Raw genomic sequence first — 14,895 nt, 5'->3', positions numbered from 1 at the left:
ACGATTAGACTCCGGGGCACATCCATCAAAAAGCGTTGAGACCCGAGGCACATCCATCAAAAACCGATGAGACCCAGGGCACATCCCACAAAAACCGATGAGACCCAGGGCGCATCCCACAAAAAAACTATGAGCGCCAGGGCACCTCCCACATAAACCAATGAGACGCAGGGCACCTCCCACATAAACCGATGAGACCTAGGGCACATCCCACAAAAACGATGAGACCCAGGGCACTACCCACAAAAACAGATGAGACCCAGGGCACTTCCCACCAAAACATTTTCTTCATCGCAGCAGTACATGTGAATTTTGGAATTGTGTCTGACCCTTGGTCTGAGGAAGTCACCTATTGGATGAAGTCCGATGACTCTCCAGAACTTCTGGTCATTAAGGAAGTAACAGAGCGACTTGGGGTTTTCAGAATTCAGTTTTTAAATTTTTATTGTCACAAAAGTAGTACTATCCTATAAAGCAGCATAGAGTCAGTAGATGTGGTTTACCTTCCATGATGTAAATCTCTGTGAGATGTTCTCTGCACTCTTGGATTGGTCATGTAAGTGGCTGTGCGTCTATTATTACTCTGTACCTTACTTGTCTTATTTGTCGCATTCTCACCTTTTGCTCTTTTTTTTTTTTTTTATCATGGGATGTTTATGCAAAAAATGGCTTTTAGTTTCTAATTAAAATCCAGCTTTGAATAAAAGATTAAGAATTAATCAACACTGAGCGGTGTCCTAGAAATTAAAGTGCAGACATATGCTCCGAATTAAAATTGCAGGCGCACATATTTCCCGTTGTGGTACAGTGTTGGTAATTGAGGTCAGATGAGAAGAACCCCACCCCAAGATCTGTGCATTTCTAGTAAATGGGAAGACAATACTCGTCTATATACAGTATGGTAGGCAGCTCAGATTGGTCGGTAGATATCTCTGAGGGAGGGCTGTACTTAAAGGACATCTACCACCAGGATGAAGGATTGTAAACCAAGTGCACTGACATACTAGTGTGTTCCCCCTCTGTCCAGATCCACTCTTCTTTTAGCTTCTTATGCCCTGGATTTAAAAAAAAAAGGCTTTTACAATTATGCAAATGAGACTTATAGGCTCCGGGCTCCATAGGTGTTAATGGAGCCGGGAGCCCCTAGGGCTAATTTGTATACATTTTTAAACATTTTTTTCTTAAAAACAAGAAGCTTTAAAGAAAGGGGCACAAATCTGCATGTCTGTATGTTTGGTTTACAATCCATAACCTGGTGGTAGATGTCCTTTTTAAGGGGTTCTCCCACAAATAACACTTACACACAAACTTGTGGATAGGTGTTTGACCGCTGGGGCTCTCTCACAAAACCGTTCCGTTGCTCCGATATTCGGTGCCTAGGGGACAAACAAGTGTGGTGCTCCTTTGGACGTCCACAAACACGCCTCTCGTGATTATTGGGTTGGGACCTAAAGATCGCACTTAGGCCTCATGCACACTTGATTGGCGGTGTGCGCTAGCCATTGTTCTAACAGCTAGCGCTTGTCCCTTAGGGTCATACACCTGGTTCATGAGTATGAGCCGCCTGCCCGAGCTGCAAGTCTCAGAACGGGTCCTATTACTGTCCATGTGTGCAGCTTGGACAGTTTCTTCTACAGTCATTGGATCTCATTCTCTGGCCAAAAACGATGGACCACAGGTCAGTCGTTTTGGCCTTGAGCACCATATTTCTTTACCTCTTTGCATCACACCCAAGAATGTAAAATGACCGGACATGTTCGACAATGGGTAAAAATATTTTTGTAAATTAGGCAAAAAGAAGAATAGAGTTTGCTGCACACACTCCATGCCAGGGGAACCTAAACGATTTGGAAAAGATCTTCCAAGCATCACCATCTGATGTGTATGGAGACTCCCGGCGCTCTCCCTAGTGGGGGAGGTATTTGAGAAGAAGGATTGGGTTGTTGGGTGTGATCCTCATGTGAGGGAAGATAATATACCACCAGATGTGTCTGGCACTGATTCTCACCTCCTCGTACACACATTAGCAGACATTTATCCGTGTACATGGCGGCTTTACACATGCAGAAGCAGATACAAAATAGAGAAATATCAGTGTTTTTTTCATGCTTTTTGATCCAGTCACCATAAGTAAATAATTCTTCACCGTCTTCATCCTTCGATACTTGTCCCGATGAATATGGTCACACTGACATTTCGGTTTCCACTGCGTCCACTAGTTTCCCTGTAAGAGCAATGCATTCTGGGAGCCCTGGGAGCGATTACTTTAAGAGCGGACTTTTAGATGTAACCCGTCTCGGTCTCCACGGCAACTGGAATTCTAAAATCGACACTGTATCGAGAAAACAACATAAAATAACTTAATCTACATAAAAAGGACATATCATATTTATTCATACTGCGAGAATAACTTTTAGTTTCAGTTGGGGACATAAGCAGCGGGTGGTATAGGAACCAGCATGATTTATCATTTATAGATCTCGTAAAGTCGGGAATAGGTTTTCCAAATGATTTTTTTTACTTTTAGGAAGTTAGGGTTGTTTTGATGACTTTGAATGGGTAGGGCTGTTTCGGAAAGGAGTAGCCGGTACAAGGGGGCATATACAAAAATGAGGTCACATAACTCCCCCCAACAGCTCATGAAGAAGGGGGTCAGACACTATGAATCTATGAATCCGACACCATGAATTGTATAGTATACACTATTGATGACTATAAATATCATATTTCATATCATATTAATGACTATAAATATCACATCTGGAAAACCCCTATCACAAGTAAAATTTCCACAGTAGTCTTAAGAATGTTTCAACTTTGTATTGAGTTGTAGCAGTTCAGTTACACCCCCCCCCCCCGACATGTACTGAGGATGTGATCATTATCAGCCTATTCTTATCGTTGCCATCTTGTGTGTCCGTATGTATAAAGGTGTTATTTTTCTACGCTATAAGCCATGTTTTTTCTAGCCTTTCATATTTGAAACGCGATGTAAAAACAGTAGGTTAATTTTAGTGTCTATTTTCGGCTTGAAAACTTTTATGCCGTAGATTTTTCACATGATGCAGAACGGAGCTAGGTTTTGCATGACTGTCAGTGGTTCTGCATTTGCTTTGTAGTCATTTCCTGTAGACCTTTAAGAGAAAAGGTTTGTTAAGGAAGTGATAGTTCATAAAGCCTGGTGCTACACCAGCGCAAGGAAGACGGCATGGGTTCAGGGCACTTGCTGGGTGCTCGTCTTACCTGCTGCTGTTTAGCGTAAGACACGTTTCCTATAGTTACACTGGATTTCATATTCTACCCTACAATGGATTGTAAAGTTCTCTGAGCTTCTAGTATTACTGAGGAGGGAACATATATATCAAAGATATAATGAGCGCCATGGAACGGATAAACCAACTCCGGAAAAAGAGGCTTTCCCGTCATGTCGTAATCGGAAGATCCATGTCCGCACCGGTCGGAGTAGACCCTAATGGAGAAAGTGATGGATTACACAGTTATCATTGGCATTATCGCTCAAAGACGAAGCCATTTTTTTCCCGACATCCTTTCTTTGGCAAAAATCTTGGTAGTAGAAGAAGCCAGTCTGTTTCTAGGCTCAACCTGAGAGCAAACCATCAGGAACAGCCTCACCATCATCTAGTTTCTCAACAAGGTGAAGGTGAACCTGAGTTTATTTTCCAAAATGGACTCCATCCTGACCACAGGGCTTCCAGTTTAAGAAGATTTCAGGAAGACAGTGGAGGGGCATCATCTGTTGCTGGATCTTTTAAGAGGGTTACTTTTGAGAGGTCAACGTCAGAACCATCTGGTCCATCGTCATGGACAAGCCGTTCTAGATATCCTTCAATGAAGAGAATTCGTTCTTTGGATTCTGGTCAACATGGATTTTTTCATCGGCGGATATTTTCTACATTTTCCAATGGCCTGTCTAGGATTATACGCTCAACCAGAGACCTCCCGGCATCCATTGAAGAAGAGGAAGGTAGGCAAGGGCATCTTGTATGGTATTCTCTATCAAGACCGTAATGAAGGTTTATGGGTTCTTCAACAGAAGACCAAAAAAAATGGTCACGTAGGGTACGGTGGCGAGTTGGCCTTGATGGACATGTCTACAGTCAAGCTGTGAAGCTTATTTTGGTTCTTTTTTTTTTTTTTGTACTATTCTTCAATAACAACTTCACATGATCTTTCCAGATGCCAAACATAAAATTCTGAAACTGCTTCGACATGTAAAAAATAGGCCTTTTGCTTAATGGGATATTCTCTATGCCTAAGACAATAAGAAGCTTTGTGGTTTTGGCTAGAAGTATTGATGGTCTTCTTAATGACGGGTTGTCATTTTTAGTTGACTCGTCATAATACCAGCCATAGTCTTCAATTTGCCATAAGTTCTGACATGTATAATTACACATTTTTAGGTATTATAAAACCAATGTTACATCTTGCATGGTTTATTTGAGGTTAGGCATGGTGGGACAAGTCTGAGGAGCTAAGTCAGGGGTCTCAAACTCGCGGCCCGCGGGCCAACTGCGGCCCGCGGGACAATATTTTGCGGCCCGCACCTGACCCCTGCGCTGCGCTGATAACTCGGCGCAGCCCAGCGGGCAGATGTTTTAAATTGTGACAGCCGCGGGCCTTCCCGTTACAGCGCACGGACTGTTCTGTATCTGGTCCGTGCGCTGGATCAGGGAGGGCCCGGAGCTGTCCCAATTCAAAATAAGAACGGGCCCCCGATCCGCCCACCGTCCCACCCACCTCAGCGGCCGTTCCCACCCATCGCATCCATAGACGCCGACACGTCTGCCTGCGCCGGGTCTGCTGAGGTCCATGACCCGGCACCTGACCTGGCAGACGCGTCATCAGCCGTCGCCTGCGCCGATCTGCAGAAGAGAGAGCGCGAAGAGGAGCGGGATAACTAGGTAAGAGTTTTATTTTTTATCTTGCTTAAGTATATGGGGCCCTGTTTCTATTTGGGGGGGCATAGGTGAAAGTTAGGAAATTTGGGGGGATATTACCTATGGGGGACATTAATCACGGCTACTGCTGGGGGGATATTAATTATGGCTACTGGAGGGGGGGGGCATTAATCATGGCTACTGCTGGGGGGGACATTAATTATGGCTACTGGAGGGGGGACATTAATTATAGCTACTGCTGGGGGGGACATTAATTATGGCTACTGCTGGGGGGGACATTAATTATGGCTACTGCTGGGGGGGACATTAATTATGGCTACTGGTGGGGGGGACATTAATTATGGCTACTGCTGGAGGGGGGGACATTAATTATAGCTACTGGTGGGGGGGACATTAATTATGGCCACTGGTGAGGGGGGACATTAATTATAGCTACTGCTGGGGGGGACATTAGTTATGGCTACTGGTGGGGGGGACATTAATTATGGCTACTGGAGGGGGGGGATATTAATTATGGCTACTGGAGGGGGGGGCATTAATCATGGCTACTGCTGGGGGGGACATTAATTATGGCTACTGGAGGGGGGACATTAATTATAGCTACTGCTGGGGGGGACATTAATTATGGCTACTGCTGGGGGGGACATTAATTATGGCTACTGCTGGGGGGGACATTAATTATGGCTACTGGTGGGGGGGACATTAATTATGGCTACTGCTGGAGGGGGGGACATTAATTATGGCTACTGCTGGAGGGGGGGACATTAATTATAGCTACTGGTGGGGGGGACATTAATTATGGCCACTGGTGAGGGGGGACATTAATTATAGCTACTGCTGGGGGGGACATTAGTTATGGCTACTGGTGGGGGGGACATTAATTATGGCTACTGCTGGAGGGGGGGACATTAATTATAGCTACTGGTGGGGGGGACATTAATTATGGCCACTGGTGAGGGGGGACATTAATTATAGCTACTGGTGGGGGGGACATTAATTATGGCCACTGGTGAGGGGGGACATTAATTATAGCTACTGCTGGGGGGGACATTAGTTATGGCTACTGGTGAGGGGGGACATTAATTATGGCTACTGCTGGGGGGGACATTAATTATGGCTACTGGTGAGGGGGGACATTAATTATGGCTACTGGTGGAGGGGGGGACATTAATTATGGCTACCGCTGGGGGGGACATTAATTATGGCTACTGGTGGAGGGGGGGCATTAATTATGGCTACTGGTGGAGGGGGGGACATTAATTATGGCTACTGCTGGGGGGAACATTAATTATGGCTACTGGTGGAGGGGGGGCATTGATTATGGCTACTGGTGGAGGGGGGGCATTGATTATGGCTACTGGAGGGGGGACATTAATTATAGCTACTGCTGGGGGGGACTTTAATTATGGCTACTGGTGAGGGGGGACTTTAATTATGGCTACTGGTGAGGGGGGACTTTAATTATGGCTTCTGGTGAGGCGGGACATTGATTATGGCTTCTGGTGGTGGGGGGGGACATTGATTACTGCTACTGGTGGATGGTGTTCAATGTTTTTATGCATACTGGGGGGGGGGCCCTGTTGGGAATTTTGCCCTGGGGCCCAGAGGACTCTAGTTACGCCACTGCTTACCGGTAACACCCGCGATCAGTGCTAGCACCGATCGCGGGTGCTTTCACAGCGATGGCTGCCGGCAAATAAAAAAAATTATTTTTGTACAGGAGTTTTTATGGAATGGAGTGTCCCTGACTGGGCTCAGTGCGGTAGGAGCTTGGGACCCCTCGGTACACAGGACGCGTTCATAGAGAAAACACGTCTCCCAGCTTGGGGCTTTCCTTGCACTGGGAGACGCCGTGACATTTGAATCTGAATAATGATATTTTGTAAGCGCATTTTGTGTGGAAAACTTGATGCGGCCCAGCCTTACCCAGAATCTACCTCCAACGGCCCCCAGGTAAATTGAGTTTGAGACCCCTGAGCTAAGTGGACAAGATATATAGAATTGCCTCTTTACCTCAATGATTGGTGTGTAGGCTTGTTGTCTCCTCATGATAACTTCTGAAATTTGTGATCAGCTGATCCTTGCTCCTTAAAGGGGTTTTCCCTCGAATCAAAGCCGGGCCCTAGCGTGGCGTGCAGCAAATCTCCGTCAGCTCCATTGAGATGTATGGAGCAGAACGATCATGTGCTGCCATCTGCTCCATTACTCTCCGGGAGCGGCAGGTGATCCGACTGAGGTAACTGGGACCCCATTGGACTCCTACTTTTTGTGATCTGTGGGGGGTCTCATCATGGAGATCCCCAACGATTAGGCCCTATCCTGGAGTTAGGGCATAACTTTGATTTGTGGGAAAACCCCCTTTAATCCCCCAATCGCTGGAGGAAAGCTCTGCTGGCCACTACAGGGGAAATGAAGTACTGCACTACGGCCAATCACCTGTATAATAATCCGTGTAGCCCGGCCATTGTAACTAAAATGGCCTATCTTTTCATGTAAAGTTTCCACAAGTATTGTTAGTTAAAAAAAAAACCAGCAAATTAAATGTATGTGTGTGCCATAGACTTGAAACTATCACATTATTACTTTTTTATTTTTGGCAACATACCAATTCTGGTCTCCGTCAAGTTACAGGAACCTTATGGACAGACTTGGCATGTATGTAAGGAGCTTTTGTTAGCAAATGCATTAAGCGGAGGTCATTAATGTGATCTTAACGCCACTTTTTACGTCAGTTGGACAGAGGAGAGTTCTGCTAGTGACTACAGGCTTGGTTCATTTTCGTGACAATCGTAATGGAAATGAACTGTAAGGTTTCCTTCATTGCTTTTTGAGTTTTGTATTCTGCGTGGGTATTACAGGGTATATCCCATCTGCTAATGCATTGTCTCAGTAGTGTAGACTTGGTGATGTATCGGTTGGGTGCGATGCTGCCACATTAATGCCGTCTCCTAATGAGAATGTGCTCAAGTCCTGATGATCTTCTAAGTAAATGCTTGTATATTATCTGAGGGCCATTGGATTCCTTTCAAAACTTTCTCTAGATCTACAAATGACTATTGATCGCGGCCTGGATGTGCATCTTTTCATTGCCCGCACTCGAAAAAGTCTCCGCTTGATATCTTGAGGAAATAAAAATGGGAATGTTGTTATAGTAACATGATTGTATGTAACGAGAGGGAAAACTTTGGCAGCGGATTTGCCCAGTACTTAGTACGGTTGCCTTGAGGCTCTAATCTAAGGACACTGGGGCAGATTTACTTACCCGGTCCATTCACGATCCAGCGGCGCGTTCTCTGCGGTGGATTCAGGATTTTCCGGCAATTCACTAAGGCAGTTCCTCCAACGTCCACCAGGTGTCGCTGCGCTGAAGTCTGCCGGAGTTCACAATCCGTTGCGAGTCCAGTGATACTTTTTTTTTTTTCTCAAATGCGGCAGTTTTTCCGAATCCGTTGGGTTTTCGTTCGTCCACGCCCCCCGATTTCCGTTGCTTCCACGCCGGCGCCGATGTGCCACAATCCAATCGCGTGCGCCAAAAACCCGGGGCAATTCAGAGAAACTCGTCGCAAAACTGAAAAATTTGGGTAACCCGCCGTAAAAACGCAATTCGGGCCCTTAGTAAATGACCCCCATTGAGTTTGCATGTCATTGGTTTTCTATGTTTATGGAAATACTTAAAGTTGTTTTTGTCCAGTTTCAGCAAGTAATTGTTAATGTTTGTATGGTAAGTTATTCCAGTTTCCAATATATTTTCAGTGTCAATTCCGTATAGTTTTCTAGATCTCTGCTTGCTGTTGTTCTGTCGGAAGCTTCATTGTTTACTTCCAGTGGATAGAAATCAGTCCCTGGTCATGTGATGTCACACAGGTGCACGGCCTTTTAGAGTAAACAGAGTTATGTGTTATAACAAGCTGTGCACCTGTGTGACATCACATGACCATGGAGCGGCTTCTATCCACTGGAAGTAAACTATGAAGCTTCCGACAGAACGACAGCAAGCAGAGATCTAGAAAACCATGAGGAATTGATACAGAAAGTATATTGGAAGATTCTGTGACTTTTCCTTGTGCAAAAAAATAACATTACTTGTTGAAACTGGACAGCTCCTTTAAATCTGGATCAGGCTTGATATATCTATCCAACTACCACTCGGTGCACATCATTATTATTATTATTATTAATAATAATTCCTTTATTTATATAGCGCACACAGATTACGCAGCGCTGCACAAAGCATGTCAAATTGGTTCCTGTCCCTAATGGGGCTCACAATCTAATCACCTACTAGTATGTTTTGGAGTGTGGGAAGAAACCAAAGGACCCGGAGGAAACCCACCCAAACACAGAGAAAACATAAAAACTCTTTGCAGATGTTGACCCTGGGACTTGAACCCTGGGACTTGAACCCAGGTCCCCAGCGCTGCAAGGCTGTAATGCTAACCACTAAGCCACCGTGCTACTTGTAAACAGAAAGTGCATTACCAGCTGTCACCGATGACTCGTGCGACGCGTGGCCACGACATCTTTAATGCATGAAGCTATAATTCTGATTGAACAGCCTGATAACGACTCTCCCTGCTAATGAGCGAGACGTCTTCCTTTGTCATCATGTTACATTTACTATCATCCGTGCACGTTCTCCTCTTGCCATGAGTGACGTAAATTCTGCCCTCTCCTCCTCCTCTCCATGGCATTGGTATATTCGGTAATGAGAATAGATTTTAAAGAACAACAGTATATATATAACATGTCGCCTTGTGTATTCGGGCTGAGGCTCCTTCGGGCAAGGAGATAATTAGGGGGGTAGGAGCTCATTAAAGAGTTCTGCACTGGTAACTGGATGCCACAGACGCCTCTCCAGGTGTTGAAGAGGGCACAGACGTTGCCAAAATTCTTACAACAATTAAGTTTAAGTCTTCTTCTAATTGCTGTATTAATATATCCCCCCCCCTCTCCCCCAAGGAAAATCACAAGGAAACATTTATTTTCGTAAAGAGGATTTGTCTCCAAAATATCTTACAATTTTATAGCTTTCCTTCTGCCTGCTAATTTCTATAATAGACAAATGAGATGAGAAAAAAAGAGGGTAGTAGCCGCACCGTGGTTAAATGTAATTATAGATATTATATTTGGGCTACGCGGTTCAACGCCATTTCCGCATCTTCATCAGGACAGTTAAAAAACGTCAACAGAAGCACATGGCTTTTTAGAGTGCAGGGAACCTGTCAGCAGAAATTGTTCTAATAGACCACTACCAGTATGTTATTGAGCAGCTGAACACCTTCCAGATCACGTTTCTTTCATGATCCAGTGCGGTGGCATCATCCAGAAAATCAACTTTTGAAGTAAGATGTGAAATGTGTGTCAAGCAGGCAGAGAGTTTAAATCTGAAGTCAAGCTCTCCCTGCTTCAGAAACCAACTTCACTGTAATTGACGGTCCTGCATCCGGAGACCTCACAAACCAGATCTCCTGAAGTCTGGTGCCTGACATCAATCATAGGGTAGGAGGCATGCTGAGGGGGAAAGATTTTGACTTTAGGACTAAACTCTCCGCCTCCTTGGCTTTATGCAACTACTTTACTAAATTTCAAAAATGATTTTCTGGATGGTGTCATTACTCCGGGCCATGAAAGCAACATGATCTTGAAGGTGTGAAGCTGCTTAAAGCTAACTACCGGTAGTAGGTTTATTAGGCCACTTTCTGATGACAGGTTCCCTTTAAAGGAAAGAAATCTACCACCAAAATCAAGAAGGGACACTTACTCATAGATCCAGGCACTATGACTGTGGGGATCTTCTTATATTTGTTTTTCATTGCCTCCTTCCTTTTAAAAATGTATTTTTAATGATGCTAATGACTCAGAAGGGCTCTCAGGGGATTACCAGACTCCCTCTGTGCTGCAGCTTCACAGACTATTACACTATGCGGGTTACTTCTCCCCTCCCACTGTGCTAAAACTCACTGCTGCTGTGAAATTACAACAAGCAGAGGGTAGGGGAAGTGCTGAGGGAGAGATGGTTTAACAGCCTGTTTAGCTACAGCATGGAGGGGCTCTGGTAATGCCCCTCAGAGCCCTTCTCTTTTTAAATGTAATTTTAGAAGGAAAGAGACCATGGATGACACACATAACAAGATTACCATGGTGCAATTGTCACGGTGCCTGCATCTATGAGTAAGTGTCTCCTGGCTTATCATTCTGGATTTTGATGGTAGTTTTCCAAACTTGTTTTGAAAAGTTTATTTTTATGTTATTGAGTCAAAAAATAGGGAAGCACATACATTTTTGTGGAAGTGCTACAAACATGTTTATTATTTATTCAGGGTCTTAACTAGACAATGCTCTGAGTGTGCCGCTCCAGATATATTGGCAACATAATAAAGGGTTAGGCACATGGATCCCACACCAGGCCCCTAAATTGATTCAGGCTGCCACACCAGAATCCAACATTTATTCTGACTCCAAATCCCTTACTAAAGTATGCTGTACTATGCTCCGAACATGCTGTACCAGTGATATCAACAACATAGAAATTAAAGGATTGGCTGGAGGAATCCCACACCAGGCTCCTAAATCGATTCGGGCTGCTACACCAGAATCCAACATTTATTCTGACTCCAAATCCCTTACTAAACTCGACATACAATGCTCCGAACATGCTGTACCAGTGATATCAACAACATAGAAATTAATGGATTGGCTGGAGGAATCCCACACTAGGCTCCTAAATGGTTTGAGGGTGCAACACCAGAATACTAAATGCATTCAAACCCCTGATACCTAACTAAACCTTTATTTATATCTTAACCCTGGCTAACTCTTTGTCCATACAGTTTTATCTTATACATACATTTTTTGTATTGTCATGCGGATGTGATTTAGCTTTAGATTCTCAGTTGCGGCCATTCTATATGTTTTTGCCACATCATCATTACCTCATTGCATTGAAATGTGACTGGTAATAGACTTATGTCTTCCTTTGAGTCAGCTGTGATTCACGATTGAAGGCTTTTTGAAGAAAATCTATATATTTTGCCTGTGGGGAATGATGGATCACCTGGAGTTCAGCATCTTTAGCTGTCAGACATGAGCGCTATGTAGTTGTTATAGACTCTGCTCCTTTACCTGTATTAACCATTCCTATGTGTATTCCACTGATCTTCCACATGTACTACAACTCCCAACATGCCCTGACTGGTATTTATAAGTATATTCAGCCTGCGTGAAAGGGGTGACACACCCCCCCACCTAAAAAAGTGATGGATGTAAGAGTTCTCCTTATGGAATTTTTTTTTAAGGTAGCAAAAAGATGCATTGTTTTCCTCGTCCCATCCTGGATAATTTATTTTCATATTTCTTATAAAGTTATAACACTTTACAAAATGATGCCATTGTTTGGGCCTAACCTCCATTACTTGGACATGAGCAGCCAAGTGGATGCGGCAGTATTGTCCTGGACTTGGGAGACTTGTCCACTTTTCCAGTCTCAATTTTTTATTTTTTTTTTTGACATCCTAGAAAATGGATCAAAACCTTCAGGAACATTTTTTTGTTACGTTTTTATTAGAACTTATTTTACCATTTTTTTTTTGTTTTATGGATGTATTCTAGTTATTTAGAAAAGCCTATAGAGGGGGGAATAACATCATCCTGTGTAGAGCTACTTCAAATGAAAAACTTGACCAAAAAAATCCACAAAAATTAAAAGACGAAATTTATAAAGTTTCTATTGCATTTTTTGTATTTTCCTTTGGCTATTTTTTTTTTTTTTTTTTTGAGAGGGGGTAAATTTGCATGTAAAATTCATGACATAATTTGGCAATGTGATATCCCCCTGTGACCTTTATGACACATGAGGCATGAATAATAGCATCGGGTAGTGAACGCTGCTTCCATATAATGAGTGTATTCATGGCTGTACTTTTCCCTGGATACAGGAGCCATGTGGAGCGCTTGTAGCCAGCCAGTGATCTTATAGAAAGCTTATTATGTCACCTTCTAAGGCTACATTCACACGGACGTATAAAAACGGCCGTATACGTACCGTTTTTTTACAGGTTACATACGGCCACATTCATTTCAATGGACAATACGTTCAACCATTTATATTGCCGTTTTTGACACTGGAGTGTACGTACCGTATACTGGCCGTATAAAAATATAGAGCATGTCCTATTTTCTCCTGTATTTCAGTTCTGTATGCCCTAAAAGTCTATGGGCATGTATAAAATACGGGTTAAATACGTGTTGCATACGGATGAAAAACGTCACCTATTTATACAGAAATACAGCCTGTAGATACAGGACTGGAGAAATACATGTCCGTGTGAATGCAGCCTAAGAAAGATGTCTACCTCACCGGCTCCTCGTAAGGAGCTGCTAAAATACCTGCTGCACAGTTTCAGAAGCGCATACGTCTCCTGATGCACTATGTGCAGGTGCGAGGTATGAAAGGGACGTGTATTCCTCTGTAGGGTCACATTACTCATGTATGACAGAACCGGGTTGGCTCGCAACGCTCGGTGACTCAGAAATGTTGGGCTTGTGGTTGTAGTTGTGTGTATTTCTTCTCTGTTCCTTCCCCTCTGACAGCTGGCATTCCTCTGGTAATGGGATCCGGCTCTGTGCTGCCGCCCTGACAGGTTGATCTCTAGGGTTCACATGTCAAGTAGGCAACGTGACGATGGCGGCAGCCCTACACAAACACGATGCACGTCTATTCATTCACCAAGCCACCCTTTGCTAGCTGTGCCCAGTGGGAGACATCTTGGGGTGGCATGGTGCCACATAGTAGCATTTTTCCCGCTCCCTCGTCTAGGCTGGTGATGAAAATTAATTAAACACTGGTTGTCGAAGTCTCTTCGCACGTAGCAACGTGGAACGTCTGCACTCCGCTATGCACATACTGCTCATACCTTACTACATCCATATAGTATCGTATTTATAGTTTGGTCTTATGGGACGTATGAGAATGTGTTTCTGAGGTAAAAATTTTCAAAAAAGGCTCAAAACGACATAAAAATATATTCCCTATAATCTTTCTTCAGTGCCCAGGTAGCCCCTGTTGGCCAATGACTTGTCCCTCTGATTGTAACCTGTTTATTAAGAGGAGCCAGAATTTACGCCGCAATGGAGGTGATTTTAAAAATATATAATACATTTGTCTGTGTGTTTGTTACAATAAGTATTATACAGTTTTTTACTTTATTTTCTATTTATTTTTTTTATTTTTTTTGGCAAATGCAGTATTTTGGCTTCATCACGGCAGCCATGACGCTTGTAATACAACATGTGACCACTATAGTCTATGGGACCAGTGGAGAAGCAGTGTTGGATCCCCAGGGTATTGAAATAAAAGTCTTTTGGTTCTGAAAGTTCTTGACAGTTTTTTTTTTTTTTTTTTTTTTTTAGTAAATTTAGTAAACCGTTTTTAATGCAATTTTTAGTAGTAGTGCTTTGTCATAAGGTATTGGTTGTGTGGCAAATGTGACTATGGAAGCCCCCTCCTCTGATATATCCAGTGTCGGACAGGCCCACCAGAGGATCAGAGAATGCACCGGATTATAAATGCCTGCTAAAATGTCTAGGTTCATATAGAAGGCGCACCGGAGTATAAGGCGCACCTGATTATAAGGATGAATGACCAGCAGGTGGCAGACCTGTGCACTGTTCAAGGCGGCTATCGTCTATAAGTACGGTTCATATATAAGGCGCACCTTTGATTTCTGAGAGAATCTAAGGATTTTTTTGTGCGCCTTATAGCCCGAAAAATATGGTATTGAACAACAGAGGTCCAAATGAAGACTACCCACTTTGAAGGCTATGAAGGGTCTGCTCCATAGAGCGTGCGAAAAGGTAGTTCCCTAGATTCATTTTATCTGTTAGGCCCAAGAAGCCCCAGTCCAACAAGGAGTATATCATCATATTAAGGCTACATTCACACGATGTATGCCCGCCGTACTGTAGTACGGCGGGCATA

The 14,895-nt window shown here is 43.7% G+C and overlaps 1 protein-coding gene across 3 annotated transcripts in view; it reads left to right on the top strand.

Moving 5' to 3' along the window:
* The window catches only part of RASAL2 (RAS protein activator like 2), a 224,170-nt gene that overhangs the window by 68,796 nt on the left and 140,479 nt on the right, over nucleotides 1-14,895 (top strand). The window lies entirely within an intron of this gene.

This window comes from Engystomops pustulosus, chromosome 10 (genome assembly GCF_040894005.1).
Source record: "Engystomops pustulosus chromosome 10, aEngPut4.maternal, whole genome shotgun sequence".
NCBI classification, from domain to species: domain Eukaryota; kingdom Metazoa; phylum Chordata; class Amphibia; order Anura; family Leptodactylidae; genus Engystomops; species Engystomops pustulosus.
The sequence above is the reverse complement of the archived record's forward strand: the minus strand, read 5'-3'. Positions and strand labels throughout refer to the sequence as shown.